We start from the raw sequence: 15,778 nt of genomic DNA, 5'->3' as shown, positions 1-15,778 counted from the left end.
GCCATATCTCCTCAGTCCTTGGCAGCTCTGGGTGGCAGCTCTCAAAGTCCTAGGCAATTCAAAGTGGCTCTCAGCAATCCTCTCAGCCTCTCTCTGCCTCCACAATGCTGCTTCCAAAAAATTCTTCTGCCTCTCTCTTGTGTCTCTCCAAATTTATGTCACCAGCTCCTCCCAGTCCAGTCCTCTCTTTTCACGTCAACAAGTCCATCCCACAAGTGGGATTAACAAGCTCTGGGTTTTAACACCAAAAACCAAGCCAATACAGGGGGATCTTTATATTCCATTACTATTACACCTCCCTGATATCATGGTCCTCTTGAGAACAAAGGACAAACAGCAACTTCTGTGAGAATTAGAGAAGACATATCACATAAGCCCCCAATTATAAAAAGGGAGGAGTTGAGATGTAGAGAAAGACACTGAGCTGGGTACTTGACTCTTCAAGAAAGGAAGAAAAATGCCTTAGGAGCTGACTCATAATTTTCATCAGGATCTGAATCTAGATATATTCTTGGAGGGAGTGAACAGCAAAGGAAAAAAGCTGAGTAATGGTGGTAGTAGAGGGTCTAGAAGTGGCAACAAAGAGCCAAGAAGTGTGTGTAAAGTAAAGGAAATACACCTGTTCTTGCAGAACATCTCAAATCAAATTTCATAAAGGACCTGAAATTAGTCTCTTGAACTTTCTATGTGTGCAACACCTGGATACAACTGTGAATCACCTGGATCCAATCTTATACCTCTTCTTGTTGTTGTTGTTCAGTTGTTTAGTAGAGTGTGACTTTTTCTGACCCCATGGACTACATGGTCCACAGAGTCTTCTTGGAAAAGTAGTGGAATGGTTTGCCATCTTGTGAACAGAGATTAGGTAACTTGCCCAGGGTCACACAGTTAGTAAGTGTCTGATGCCAGATCTGAACTCAGTAAGATGAGTTTTTCTGACTCTAATGCCTGCATCTACAACACCACCCAGCAGCCCTATTCCTGCACTTAGCATAGTGCTTTACATAAAGATATTCCAAAAGTTCCTTCCATTCAATGGAAATCATTAAGCTAATAAAAGAAGACATACTGACCAAAAGTGTAAAAGCAGTACAATGCATTAAGATATGAAGAAAGGATCACTTTCAGTTACATATCAAGTGGTAAAAGTAGAAGCAAACGGAGAAATTGCAAGGATTGCTTGCCAACAATTCTTTGTTGGACAGCTCTCCTGAAGTAACAGGTTAATAAGGGTTTGTTTGCATCAAATGCTAAGTGCAAACTGGAGACTGTTTTGCTCACTGTTATATTCTTAACTAGAGGCCAGCTATGATTCAGGTCATACACAAGACTCTTTAACTGATTTTCTGACATGCTTTTGGTAGATACCCAATATGCAAAGAGAGATGTCCTCTGTCCAGCCATTTTATGCATTACTTTACTAAGCAGCTTATAATACAATTCAGAAATACACGGAGGACATGATTACTAATGCCTGCTCATGTAAACTATTTGAATAAAGTATCTAAAAATAATTTCAGGTATAATTACTAATACAAGGAAAGGACGGGGTCAAATGATTCCAGAAATATCTTTCAAATGCTGCATTAAATAATTACTGAGCTCTGGAAAAAGAGCTTACTGCAAAGAATTAAGTATAATTGCTGAATCATAAATATTAAGCTTGGCTGAACAGGTAGCTGGAAGAAAGGATTTTCAATCTGTATCTTCTGATAGCAAGACTGTGAATTTGACTTTTTGGTTGCCAAGTGGATTAGCCTAGGGACAACCACCAGAGGTAGTAGGGAAGTGTCTCCCGATACTTTCCGACCCCCAACCCTGTATGTCAGGAGGTTGTTAAATAAATTAATGAGTCACAAGAATTCTTCAGTGCCAGTATCATGTGGCTTTCCAAAATTTGCCTCCTGTGGAGGAAGATCACTACAGTTTCTAGTAAAGAGAAAGTCATTGAGAGATCTAACTGTACTGAGTAATGTAGGCACTTATTAATGAATCAGCTTTGTCTGCTACTGTGAGAAAATGGTGCAAACAGAAGGGTGGATGAAATCAGCATAGTATATGGTGGAAAAATACAGAACTGTACTAGGAATGTGTGTACCTGAAGGAAGCACCACATACTACATCTAACTCAAGAGGTATAAAAGATGCCCTAATTTTTTTTGGGGGGGGGGTAGGAGTGGAGGAGTACTGGCTATCACTCCATTAAAAGAGGCAGATACTCCAACATACACAAGGTTGCTGCTTCCTCTCTGGGACAGGGGTAATGGATAACCCTTAGAGCAAAGAGATGTTTTTGTGGAGAAGTTGAAAGAAACCTTGAAGACAACCCCCTCCAAAAACTCTCTAGAAAGGACTTTAGGGATCATTTAGTTTTAATTTCTTATTTTATAGGTGGGAAAAATTGGATTAAAGGGAGGGGAAATGATTTGCCCATGGTCACAAAGGAAAGTTCATTCAATACTTACTGACCCTGTTTGCTTCAGTTTCCTCATATCTGTAAAAGAACCAGGAAAGGAAATGGCAAACCATTTCCAACGTTTTTGCCAAGAAAACCCCAAATGGTATTATGAAAAACTGGTCACAACTAAACAACAAAGACTATAATCCTTAGAAGAAACATACTATAGAAATATGAAGTACATTGTAACCATACATATAGTATCTAAAGTTCTAACTAAAATGGAAACAAATTTTACAAACTCCTTCAACCTAAGTAGCCTTACTTCATAGATACCTCAGAATTCAAAGGGACCTCTCAAAGGCCATCTAGTCCAAACAGTACCTGAGAAAGAATTGCTTCCACAACACCACCTAAAAGTCATCATTTAACCTTAGAAGACATGCAGTGAAAAAAGCCTATTACCTCCCACTCCACTTTTGGATAATTCTAATTATTAAGAGAGGCATCCTACACAGAGAATCACACAGTGGTTCAAGCACTGGGCTAGGAATCAGAAAGACATCTTCCTAAATTCAAATCTGGCCTACTACTCTGTAACTATGGGCAAGTCACTTAACCCTGCTTGCCTCAGTTCTTCCTCTATAAAATGAGCTGGAGAAGGAAATGGCAAAACACTCCATTATCTTTGCCAAGAAAACTCCAAATGGGGACTGACCCAACTGAAATGATTGAACAACAACAATTATTAGGAAGTGTTTCCTTACATAAAATCTAAATTTACCTCTTTGAAATTCTGCTACTAAATCTATTCCCTGAAGCAAACAACAAACACTCATTAAATGCCTACTATGAGGTGGCAGGCACTGCATTAGGAGTTGGCAATACTGACAGTCCTCTCCCCCCCCCCCCAAGTAGCTTAATCCTATAAGGGAGAAAGCATGCACATATGCAATAAGTATGCACAGAATTAAATACAAGGTAGTTTGGGGCAGAGGAGGAAGTTCAGGTGCATACATGTGCACATGGGTTATGTGTATGTATATTTGTGTAAAGGCTTCATACTGCAGGAAGGTGAAATCAGCTGAGTCTTGAAGGAAGTCAGGGATTCTATGAGGCAGAAGGAAGGAGGAATTGCATTTTAGATGCAAGGGAGAGCAAATTCAAAAACACAGAAACAGGAAATGGAGTGTGTCATATGTGAAGAACAAGAAGGCCACTTTGGCTGGAAGGTAGAATGTAACAATGAGAGTAATCTATATATAACTAGCTATGTAACTTTGGGCAAGTCACTTTTAAAAGGATAACAAAGAGCATTCATCTTGTGCACTGACCAAAAGAAGAAAATTCTTACCCAAATCCTTGTACTCTCAAACAAATGTTGGAAACTAATATGGTGTTTTTAATGAAAATGACACTAAAAATGCATTATCACCTGCTTTGCTATTATGCTCTAAAGACCATGGTGCCTTTCCATCTGACTTGGAGTAGAAACCTGTAGGTTGTCTCCTCCAATAGGAAGTTAAGTTCTTTCAGAGTAGGGGCTATCAGAATTACTCCCAGATTCTCTATTTAAGGAAGGGTCCCAGAGTAAATACTTGAAGGACTTCTTCACATACTCCATACCAAGTACCCCCTTAACTTTACAGCTTCTTTTTATCTGTTGTCTTCCACCACTGGACTGTGGGCTTTAGGGTGGGGGCTATCTTTGGTTTTTCTTTGAATGTCTAGTACTTAAACACAGTGCCTGGAACATAGTTGGTGATTACTAAATGTTTACTGACTGACTGAAAGCAGGGGCTATCTTACTTCTCTACTTTAAACCCTAGTACTCAGTATACTGTTTTAGACATAAGTTTTTTCATTCATTCATTCATCTATAGCTCTTTACAAATATTATCTCATTTGATCTTCATGATAACTCTGTGAGACAGTATCATTCCCATTTTGCAGATGAAAAAAATTGAGGCTCAGAGTAGTCAAATGATTTGTATATGGTCAATATGCCAAGGATTTTTGTGGGAAGGCCTATTATGAAATTATGAATTTAACCCAATTCTACTGCAACGTCTTTAATGTCCCCTTATGACTCTAATATTCTCAGACTTCAGCAAGTTATCTTATTTTGGTAAAGAAGGCAACTGCACTAATTTCCAACAATACATATTGGAAATGGAATGTCAGAGATGGAAATGACATTAGAGATCATCTATTCAGTTTTAAACCTCAACATACAGATGAGGAAGCAGAGGCCCAGAGAAGGAAGGTGACTGTGCTAAAGTTACAGACAGCGGTAGAGCTGCAACTAGCATTAAACATCTACCATTTGCAAAGTACTATAGATATAAAGCTGAAAAATAAAATAAATTTCTGCCATAAAATAATGGACATATTCATAGACCTTATAAATAAAAATATGAATTATTTTAATAACTTGAGCTTTATTTTCATCATTAATGAATCTGCCTTGATCCACATTATAAGAGTATAGATTTTCAAAATCCAACCATCACAATTAAGTACCATGTAGACTATAACATTTACATGCAATGAAGTGAAGTGCCCACCAGAAATTATACACTAGAGCCCCCTTAAACCTGCTAGAGGGACCCCTACTGGGTTCCTTGGAAACCACCTAATAGGCTCCAATAGTAAAGAAATGTTTCACCTGTGTTGCTAAAACATGCCACAGATTCCCACAGATTCAGGTCTGTTTCGCTTCAGTAGAAATAACACTAAGGATTTGTTTCAATAAGAATAATACTGAGAATGTTTTGCTTGAATAGAAATAATACTGGGAATGCTTTGCCTTAACAAGAATAATACTGAGAATGTTTTGCCTCAATAGACACAATGCTACAGATATGGTACCCCTTAGAAACATATTTCGTTGCCAGCAATCACATTGTCTATAAAATTATGTCTAACAGAAAGCTTGCTGCTGTCTTTCGGTCTGAGAGGCAGTCCCGGCCGGTTATTCCTGTCAAATTATAATTGGCCTAGCTGTCCTGTTAATATCTAAGTGTCCATTACAGAAGAAGGTTATAAGCAGCTTGTTACTACGCATTTTTAAATCAAGTCAAAAACTGAAGATAATTTTCAAGTAGATTTAATAGTTATTTGTTTAGTTTTTTAATGACAGTATTAAAAAACCTCTTAAATTTTCCAACTGCTTAGTAGGTACTTTTAAGTAAGTACCTTGCTGGTGGAAGGCATCTCAAAACCTGCCAAGTCTTAATTGAAGAGGAAGTGCCTGAAGGTGACATAAGAACTGGGATCAACAAATTGAATTAACCAAGACCAGTTACAGACCTTGCTGGAAATTATCTCCTAATCTACTTCTAAACACCTTCAAAGAATTTCAGTTTGGGAAGCAGAAAGATCAGAATAGACTTCCAAATCGAGGATGAACAGTGACTGGTTTGGTCTCCCTATATCAAAAGGCTAGATTTGCAGTAAGAAAGGGTCACGGGAAACAGTAGGATTATGCTGCTTTTCTCCCACAACTATCCTAGTCTTCACCTTCAGTTGGCCAGGAACCTCCTGGGACAGACAAGGTTTTCTAAGAAGTTAGGCCACAAAATATTTATCCAGCTCCTGATATAGTCCTATGCTAGTAGGTACTGTGCTGAATACAAAAATATTATGGTCTGGTCTCTGGCTTACAATTATCACTTGAGAGACAAGACATACACACTTCAAAAATGAAATATAGGGCTATACATTATGCATAGACAACACTTGGTACCCAGGTTAAAGTCATTATGTGCCTTGACAATATGGCAGTGTAGCAGAAACCTGTCCTTCACACCTTTCCACCTCCTTTTTTTCATCCTTTTCCCATCTCTTTCTCTCTCTCTTTCTTTTTTTTACTGTGTGGGGAAAGCACTTTTCACAAGTTATTTAACTATATAAAAGGTAGGCTAAGCTGTTACATGTCCCTTAGACTGAAAAAATCTATTTTTATGAATTTATCCATTTTAATGCAATTCTACTACAACAAAGTAATCTGGGGTCTCTTGTGAATTAAGCCCCAAAGGGCCTCTTCTATAGCTGGTATTTAGGAGTCAAAGAAAAAAAAAACATTTCATCTCACCATCAAACCTTCATAGAAAGTCAGGAAAGAAGAATTATAGTTCTAGGTCTACTCTGAAATTGTGAATACTGCTTTATTTCTCTGAATTTCAGGTTTTAATTTTTTGCGCATTTTTGAAGTCTTCTGTCTTCCTATTATATTCATTTCCCATTTTATCTTGTAACAACAACAAGAACAAAGCAAAAAATATTCCATACAAACTTTGTCTGATGATATATACAATTTCTGTCTGAATTCTCTGTCATGATAGGGAAATAGTATGTATGTTTCAGTGGGTCTGTTTTCTCATCTATAAAATGAGGAGGTTGAACTATATGATCTCTAAGGTCTTTTACTGGCTAAAAAACAATATTTACCTCAGAAATAATAAACCTAAACAATTATACATAGCTTAGTACTTCCAGGATTTGCGATTTCATCAGTGTGTTTCCAATGTAGGTTATATAATACCTCTACACCTTTGTAGGTATGCTTTGTGAATTACTGAGCTTGAGAAATTGTCATACTCAACATTTTGGAGATGAGTTTTTTTCTAACTTAGTTAGCTCTGTCTTTGAACAACTGGAATAGTCACTGGTTGGGTCTGTACTTGAAGGCCTTTCCAGCTTGGTAGAATGTACAGAGTTCATTCTACTAGTATAGCCTTTGAGAAAGTAGAGTCACTTCTAATGAGAGTGAAGCACTGGAATAGGATATTTTATATAGCAATGTAATATTTCATATTTGTTGTTGTTTGGTTGTTTCAGTTGTATCTGACTCTTTGTGACCCCATTTGGGATTTTCTTGGCAAAAATACTGGAGTGGTTTGTCATTTTCTTCTCTGCCACATGCAGATAGCTAGATGGCACAGTAGACAGAGCACTGGGCTTGGAATCAGGAAGTCTCTTCTTCCTGAATTCAAATCCAGCCTCAGACACTGCTGTGTGAACCCTGGGAAAGTCACTTAACCCTTTTTTTTTTTTTACCTCGATCCTTACCTGTAAAACGAGCTGAAGATTTTTGTTGTTATTGAATCACACAGGGCACAGCTAGTAAGTGTCTGAGGCCTAATTTGAACTCAGGAAGAAAAGTCTTCTTGACTCCAGACCTGGAGTCATTTTATATGGCAATCAATATGTTTAAAAGCTATTTTACATATCCCTTGAGCTTTATAATAACTTTGTGAGATCAGTAGAACAGAAACTACTTTCACTTTAGAGATGCAGAAGTCTGGTAGACATCTTTCAAGGTTAACTACCAGAAGAGCCTCAAGGATCCTAATTATCTCCATAGCAAAGAGCTAAAACTCCCTCTAATGGTATAAAGTTATAATTTTCTGAGGACACAAAGTTTTTTAGGTTTTTCTAAGGAGAAAGTCTTTTTCAATCATATCATCAAATTCAAATTCTCATGTTAATCTAACTACATTTTAGGAAGAAAATATTCTGAAATCACCAATAATCTGCAATAACACTAAGACATATTAAAGCAATGAAAAACAGCATCATACAGAACCACATACTTTTCACAAACATAAGGTACACTAGCAGCCATACAACTCCATCCAGGTTGTGTTTTACTTTAAATTAAAACACATAAACATACATATTTACCCAAACATGTTCTGAGTTAAAAAAAAAAAAGGTAAAACAATGTTTCAACTGTCTGATCTATTATTCTGATACTGAAATAACTGGGGGGAGGAGGGGCAGTGAATAGACTCCTACTTCCACAAGCATAAATGTTTTTGTGAAAAAAAATCCATAAAGTTACACCTTGTGGCAACTTCTAGCATATCTATCAATCAGTAGCTGACATCCATGTAACACTTTGCATACACTAATCATATTTCATCCTTACAACAATTTTATGAGTTAGGTAATAAGCATGCCCATTTTACAGATACAGAAAATTATGTTTAGAGGCTTAATGATTGTGAAAAGTTACACTGCCAGGAGGTGGCAGGATTAAGATTCAAACCCAGGTCTACTAACTCCATTTCCAGTATTCCTTCCACACAACCATCCTGGTGTGAAAGAAAGTTCCTACCCTCAAGTAACTTTACATAAACACTTTAAATAATACAAAAGACAAACAGCCTTCCAAAACAAGTCACAAAGGAGTCTAACCCTGGGACTATAGAATACCATTTCCCCCCTAAACCCATTAAATTCACATCCTAAAAAAGGTACCCTTTGGGCAATACGATAATGGCCTTCTTTGAATGAATGAAAAATTTTAAGTGCTTACTTGTTACCAAATATGGTGCTAAACCTGGAGATACAAATATAGAAGTCAATTCTTGGCTTTGGGGAACCTACATGTTAATGGGGAACACCAGGGAAGAGTATTTCAGTTTGAAATCACTGGGATTATTAAGGGAGTAGATTTACATACCCTTTCTAGCAGCAGCAAGGACAGTACTGATTTATGCTTATAAAACTAGAAGGGGGTGAGGGACAGGGATGGAAGCAGACACAATAGGGAGGCACTCATCAATTAGGACAAAGCACTATGCTTACTATATTTATTTTTCTCTTTTTTCATAGAACTGTAAGAGACCTCATAGTCTTTCATTCTACTGAGGGGTAAATTAAGTCTCAAAGAGATAAAGTGACTTGTCAACAGCTAATACATGGCAGAGCCAGTACTCAAATGTACACCTAATTTTCTTCTGTGTCTTCTAACTTTGTACCTTAGCGGTCATATATAGATCATGCATTTGGGAATCAAATGGTTGCCACAAACCATTTTTCCTAACTATTTTATGATCATTTCAGATACCAGTTTCTGAGAACAATATAGAGGTTGAGGTACAATAGGTCTTTTTCCTGGAACACTTTGTTCCCTCTTATTTTCTGACATTTATAGTTTGTTGGTTGGTGTAGCAGCAAACACCCCAAGCGTCCTCAGGGTTGCTGCCACCACAGGTTCTTGGATCTGCTTTGATAAAGGAAAGCAACTCAAAATGGGTTAACAAGCTTACTTTTATCAGTCAAACATATATCATTTACCTAGTTCAGGGGAAAAAGGTCAGCACCCCGAACTTCAGCATATACAGAGAGAATTATCAAGACAGAAAAACAGATCAAGTAGACAGTTTTCCAAACTGTGCAACCATTACATCCATACCAAACAACATCTGGGTTTCAACATCTGGGTTTTTCAAAGCCGGGTAGCTCTGGACAACGGCTTCCCAGAATCCATATCAAATCACAGAACACTTCTCAAAGTGAGCCCCAAAACAAAGCTGCACATCAGGGCTTATATAGCCTTCTCCTAGCTCAGAGAATGTAACAACCTTATTGACTCACTGGCCAATCAAGAAGTATCTACTGAAAAACAAGCCTCCCACCCCAGGCTCCAGGTGCACTTTAGCCTAGGGGCAGGGAAGATCTTTAAATTTGCATTTCCATTACATTCGGCCCCAAGATCTTTCATGCCCATAGCATAGTCAATTTACTTTTGAATTAGCACTGAACATTTCTTAGGTCACATTTTCAAGATACAGAACTAAAGTTACCAAAGTGGCCACTGGGCCTTAAACAAACACAAAGTACATAGCATTATCACTTCAATTCAAAACAAGTGTCCAAATAAAGTTCTCTTGGGGTGGGGGGGTGGGGTTTCCTTCCCCTCACACAGCTCCAGCCCCTGCTTCCAAGTACAGAGAGGGGGCTGGGCAACAAAACCAACTAGGTGGGGTCAGTGGGAGTCCATGGCACTTCATTCCACCCACCATAGTCACAAGTCCATCCTCCCCCAGGGTCCCAAACTGTGGGATGCAGCCAGGAAACACATTCAGTGCCCCTGCTTTGCTGCTCAGTTCTTATCTTTTCCTGTTGCTGAATTCCAAACTCCTGGGTTCCTTCTCCTCCTGCAGGCGGCAGCCGCTCCTGGCTTCTGCCCAGGTCCCGATGCAGGCAGCTCACCATTCCTGCTCTCAGCTCAGTGAAGTCCACATGCAGGCCATTCTTCTCTCCTGCTCCACGGCTCCACAGAGTCACAGCTACCACAACTAGGAAACAAACAATTATCCCAGCCCCCATACTTTCCTTTTACTCTGCAGATCCTGTTCGTGATGCCATTTTGTAGCAGCAAGCACCCCAAGCATCCTCAGGGTTGCTGCCACCTGTAAGGGTTATGGGATTTAAAGATCTTCCATGCCCCATTGGACGTGCTGACGTAGCAGGAAGGGGCGGAGCAAGAGAAAGCGAAAGCCAAGCTAGCGTTCCTGCGGTGGCTGGCGGTGGTGGCGGCAGCAGCAGAGGCGGCGGCAGCGCGAAGCCCTTTTTGAGTTAGGACTGCTAAGGACTTTCTGCTAAGGACTCCTGCTGAGGACTGCCAGGGGCCAGAGCTGCTGGGAGCGCGCTTCCAGGATGCTGGGTGGTTGCTGTGCGTGGGGAGAGGAGGACCTTTGCCTGAGGTAGCCTGTTCTGTTTTAAAGGCTTGAAAATGTGGGTGCTTTCTACTTTATCTACCTGTGCCAATGTCATAACTACTCTGATGGCTTTCACTTTCTGGTTTTGGGACTCAGTCTTTTGGTATCTTAATAAATTTTCCAGCTTATTCCCTTATATGACAAGCATGATGTATTTTGTGATGGATAATTATATCAGCATACTGTAATCTCCATAGGCATTGTGAATATGGCATTGCTGATACACCACCACAGGTTCTTGGATCTGCTTTGATAAAGGAAAGCAACTCAAAATGGGTTAACAAGCTTACTTTAATCAAACATATATCGTTTACCTAGTTCAGGGGAAAAAGGTCAGCACCCCGAACTTCAGAACATATAGACAGAATTATCAAGACAGAAAAACAGATCAAGTAGACAGTTTTCCAAACTGTGCAACCATTACATCCATACCAAACAACATCTGGGTTTCAACATCTGGGTTTTTCAAAGCCGGGTAGCTCTGGACAACGGCTTCCCAGAATCCATATCAAATCACAGAACACTTCTCAAAGTGAGCCCCAAAACAAAGCTGCACATCAGGGCTTATATAGTCTTCTCCTGGCTCAGAGAATGTAACAACCTTATTGACTCACTGGCCAATCAAGAAGGATCTACTGAAAAACAAGCTTCCCACCCCAGGCTCCAGGTGCACTTTAGCCTAGGGGCGGGGAAGATCTTTAAATATGCATTTCCATTACAGTTGGTTATGTATCAGCTGCACACATGACATTGGTTTTGCCTTAAACATACTTATTTCAATCATTTAAATTGCATTCGAGTTATTAAATGCTTGAGGGCTAATTTTCTTATTTCTGAGTTCAAACTTCTCAGTGTTGCAGAAAAAGCCTTATCCTGGGAGACAGAGAATTTTAATTTGAAACAAGTTTCTTCTATGTGGTACCTGTGTTACCTGGGCCCAGTCTTAAACTCTCTGTTATTTAGTTTCCACCTCTGTAAAATGAGGGGGTTGGACTAGAAGAAATTCCAGTTCTAAACCTATGATCTTATTCATACCATGTTGAACTAGATTATCTCTAAGTCTCTTCTAGTTTTAAATCCTACAATCCAATAAAAAGTCATGAGGATCTTGAACCTGGCACTACTACAAGCAAATGATAAGCCCTAGATTTCTTTGAGTGATTAGGAATCTTAAAAGTGCCTACAACATAGACGGTGCAGCAGATATCAAGGGAGAAACAAATTTTCTAAAGAGCAGGGGAATCAATTTGATCATGGACTAGAGCTCTCCAATGGCTTACAATAGTTAGTCCCTGGTGTTTGTTGTTGTAATAGTAATGGAATTTAAAGATCCCCCTGTATTGGCTTGGTTTTTGGGTTGAGTGTTAAAACTCAGAGCTTGTAAATCCCACTTGTGGGATGGACTTGATGATGTGAAAAGAGTGTGCTGAACTGGGAGGAGCTGGTGCCATGGATTTAGAGAGGCAGAAGAATTTTTGGAAGCAGCATCATGGAGGCAGAGAGAGAGAGAGAGAGAGAGAGAGAGAGAGAGAGAGAGAGAGAGAGAGAGAGAGAGAGAGAGAGAGGATTGCTATGGGCCAGTTCGAGCTGCCCAGGACTTTCGAGAGCTGGCACCCAGAATTGCCAAGGACTGAGGAGACGTGGCTGTGATGCAAGTATTTTGTCTGTCTGTTTTGATGTTGTTTTGCCAGAATTGTCTGCTGGTGAAGGACAGTGCTGTTGTTGCAGAGGTTCTGGAACCTTGCTGTTGGTTCAGGGGTCCTGAAGGACCTCTCTCTCTCTCTCTCTCTGCCTCCATGATGCTGCTTCCAAAAATTCTTCTGCCTCTCTAAATCCATGACACCAGCTCCTCCCAGTTCAGCCCTCTCTTTTCACATCAACAAGTCCATCCCAAAAGTGGGATTCACAAGTTCTGGGTTTTAACACTCAACCCAAAAACCAAGCCAATATAGGGGGATCTTTAAATTCCATTACTATTACAGTTGTCTGCAAACACAATCTAAAGTTGAGTGTACTTTCAACAAGTTAGTGACTTAGAGGAAGAGGTGTTTCCCTACTGACTACCAAATAAAGTCCAAATTGCTTATCTTGACAATGGAGACCCACTACAACCTGGCAACCCCTTAACCTTCAGGTCTTACTCAATTCCCTTCCAACTACACTATTAGCCAAAGAACTTATGGTCCTCATACCTACCTTGGGCTTGCATTCATTTGTGCCTTTGCTCAGGCTATTCCCCACACCTGAAATTCTGTCCTTCCTCTCTTCCTGCTAAAATTACTCCTATTCTTAAAGCCTAACTGAAATATCAACTTCTCCAAGAAGTCTTCTTTGATAAACCAATTGTTTTTGACCTTTCTCTCTAGGACTTCAGACAGCAATCTATTCTTACCTTTCTTATGCACTTATCTATTAGTTATTTGAAGAAAAAATATTGATGGTCATCTTCACTTAAGTCCTCATTATGACATGAAGGATTCTCAAAAGCTATACCAAACTCTGGTGGGCCCTACCAAACTAAAAAGATTTTGAATACAGGTGATGAACTTTATCTGTCATCCAAAGACCTACTTAGCTAAGTCTGAAGAGATTAATCAACAGGTTGGTCACAGGATAGTTCTTTTGGCCCTGGCAGCTCTTGAAGACTGCCTACTAAATCACTGAGGGGTAGAGTCAAATTGGTGAAAGAATTGTCTATACTGACAAAACTCATAGATCCTGCCTTGTTCCTCCACTAACCTATAAGTTCTGCAAGGGAAAATATTGCCTTAACTAAATTTTATAGAGGCAAAATTCTCTACAAGCTAACACTATTCTGCCTTTCCTGCATTCTCATACTTGCAAGAATGGAAGAAAAGAATAAGCATTTATTAAGCACCTACTTCATGCCAGGCACTATGCTAAGTGCTTTTCAAATATTTCCTCATTTGATTCTCACAACAACCCTAAGAGGTCGATGCTGTTATTACCTCCATTTCACAGAAGTGGAATGGAATCTGAAGCAGACAGAGGTTAAATGACTTGGCCAGGGTCACACAGCTAGGTAGTGTCTGAGGTTGGATCTGAATAAAGGTCTTTCTGACAAATGGGCCCAGGTTTCTATCCACTGTCCCAAGCAAATCTATAACAGGAATTTTTTTTTCTTTCTATGTGTATGGGGGGGGAGGGGAGAAGGAAAGAAGGAATAAGCATTATTAAGCCCCTGGCACTTTGTGCTAAGTGCTTTACAAATATTACTTCATTTGATCTTCACAACAACCTTAGGAGGTAGGTGCTATTATTACCCCTATTTTACAGATGAGGAATCTGAGGCAGACAGCGGTTAAATGACTTGGCCAGGGTCACACAACTGAGTAGTGTCTGAGGTTGGATCTTAATAAAGGACTTCCTGATTCCATGGACCCAGGTTTCTATCCACTGCCCAAGTCTGTAACAGGGATCTTGTTTTTCTTTCTTTCTCACTGTCAGTAGGAGTGGGGGGGTCTGAGGAGGGAGAGAAGACAGATTTTTGTTGACTGAAAAAAAATTATTTTTATCAAATATACTTTAAATAAATGAAATGAAAGGGTTGGACTAGATGGCCTCTGAGGTTCATTCATCTACGATCTCTGAGCGCCATTCAAGGGCTCCCACAGTTCGGCTGCAAATATCTTTGCTGACTTACCTCAAACCATCCCCCTGCAGTTCTCTCGAGCGGGCTCTCTCCAAGCGATTCCTCGGCCACGGGACCGCATTCCCTCACCTGTCACCTCCGACTAAATCCTTCTCTTCCCTCCAGGCCCAGCTCCCAAGCCCCTTCCCCGACCCTGGCCGGAGCTCATCTCGGCGCACTCGAGTTTCTCGTAGCACTGTGCTTGGGCCTTCTCTTTCCTTTCCACTTGTCTCCTTCTCTCTCTGGCATCACCGTTATGCGTGTGCTTCATCCCTTTTCAGGAGAAGGGAAGGTCCTCGAAGGCAGGGCCCGGCTGGCGTATCTCGGTACCATCCACCGGGGTAGTGGGGGTGGGGGTGGGGGTGCGGGTACCTTGCAAGAAGTGGGCGCTTGAAAAGTGTCTGATGAATTCAGCGGGGTCTAACGACTTCCAGTCCCTCGATAGATTTCCCTTCTTCGACGACCAAGTAATCAGAAGACAGAAGTAAGGCGGCTCAATGGCTTTAGAAACTCCATGGAGATGAGGGGAGGAGAAAGCGGAAACTCCGCCCCAGATCCCGCCTATTGGGTACTCCGCCCTTCCGGGCGCTGTGCCAAAGGCTGCACTCGAGAAGCCTGAAGTGGCCCACGGCATTCTGGGATCTGTAGTTTACTTTCCGAACAGCTTGTCTCCTAGTTTATTTCCCCGCCTTTCCACGTCGCGTCCTCCAGGGACTCTTACTTCCTGTCGGATGCTTGCCCTGACGTGCGACTACCCTACCCAGAAATCTCTTCTTCACGTCTCTGCGATCGTGCGGATTAAAGACTCAGGACTGCAATTCCCATAAGTCCTCGGGAATAGCGTGTTCCTTTGCTCTCCTCTAGAACCACAATTCCCAGATATCTCAACTAGCTTGTTATGTGCCCTTTTCGTCGCTTCCGTCTTGGGTGGGCTGAGCTGGGATCGGCCGGCGAGTTCAACGGAAACAGTGTATCAGGTGTAACTGAGCACGGAGCTCCTTCAGTCTCCCAACTTTATCTCTCCTCAGACATCACCCCCTTTGCCCCGGCTCGCTGCCCCCAGTGTCAGGTTAAAGCTGCAAGCGGGCGGGCGGCGCCTGCGCACTGCCCAGCTTCCTGCCTGGCTGGTGGCGGCGGCCATTTTGTCCATCCTTCTCCTCCTCCTCTTCCTCTTCCTCCTCCTCCTCCTCCTCCAGCTTCTGCTCCTCCTGC

At 40.9% G+C, this 15,778-nt stretch overlaps 1 pseudogene; it reads right to left on the bottom strand.

Annotated features, from left to right (window-relative positions):
- The window catches only part of LOC138169548 (small ribosomal subunit protein uS17-like), a 29,177-nt pseudogene extending 13,713 nt beyond the window's left edge, over positions 1-15,464 (bottom strand).
- Between the last annotated feature and the right edge of the window lie 314 nt (positions 15,465-15,778).

This window comes from Petaurus breviceps, unplaced genomic scaffold (assembly GCF_028583685.1).
Source record: "Petaurus breviceps papuanus isolate PSGF00001 unplaced genomic scaffold, PetGlider_PUasm1.0 37, whole genome shotgun sequence".
Taxonomy (NCBI): domain Eukaryota; kingdom Metazoa; phylum Chordata; class Mammalia; order Diprotodontia; family Petauridae; genus Petaurus; species Petaurus breviceps.
Note: the sequence above shows the minus strand (reverse complement) of the source record. Positions and strands in the feature narration are given on the sequence as shown.